Source organism: Nanorana parkeri, unplaced genomic scaffold, assembly GCF_000935625.1.
Source record: "Nanorana parkeri isolate BGI_ZX_2015 unplaced genomic scaffold, ASM93562v1 scaffold1425, whole genome shotgun sequence".
Taxonomy (NCBI): Eukaryota; Metazoa; Chordata; class Amphibia; order Anura; family Dicroglossidae; genus Nanorana; species Nanorana parkeri.
The window spans coordinates 55,548-56,252 of record NW_017307693.1 but is presented as its reverse complement, the minus strand read 5'-3'; the positions used below and the strand labels follow the sequence as shown (position 1 = coordinate 56,252).

The 705-nt window shown below is 57.2% G+C and overlaps 1 protein-coding gene across 1 annotated transcript in view; it reads right to left on the bottom strand.

Annotated features, from left to right (window-relative positions):
* The window catches only part of LOC108798183 (XK-related protein 6), a gene marked incomplete at its 3' end in the record, with an annotated part of 4,220 nt that overhangs the window by 849 nt on the left and 2,666 nt on the right, over window positions 1–705 (bottom strand). The gene's annotated exons all lie outside the window — the stretch shown is intronic.

Here is a 705-nt window from a genome sequence, read left to right as displayed (position 1 = left end):
GGGGGGTACTGCCGATACTCATGTAAGGGGCCCGGGCAGCCTAGGGGGCCCGCCTGGGACCCTTACATGAGTAAGGGTCGGCCAACGGTGACAGTCGAGCAGGTGGCCTGGCCGTAGCAGCGCCCGGCCCGAGCATTGCCGATCCAGCGGCATCTGAGCAGGCTGGGGCCCCATCAGCGCCGCTGCTCCTCTGATCTCGAACCGGCCGGAAGTGACATCACTAATCCCAGGGTCCAGCGGGTCACTAATCCCAGGGTCCAGCGGGTCACTAAACCCTGAGTCCAGCGGGTCACTAAACCCTGTCACAGTGGTATGTATTTAGAAGAGCTTTTCTCAACCCCGGGGTGCCTTCTGGCGGACTCTGGGGTGCCTCAAAATGTTCAAAGAGTGTCATGACTTTCCATGGTTCAGGTGGGCCACCAGCAGCATGGAAATGAATTCCACCAACCAAGCGAGAGGGTGGTTCATCCATGCTGCCCTGGTTATGGCATTGGATGTGATGGTGGGCTTCTGATGTAAAGAGGACTCCACAAGTGATGATGTGAAGGCGACTCTGATATAAAGGTGGTTCTGATGTGAAGGGGGGGGGGTCTTCTGATGTGAAGTGGGGCTTGTGATGAGAAGGAGGGCTACAAATGTAAGAGGAGGGGTTCTGATGTGTAAGGAAGGGGCTCCTGGTGTGAAGAAGGGCTCAGGATGTGAAGG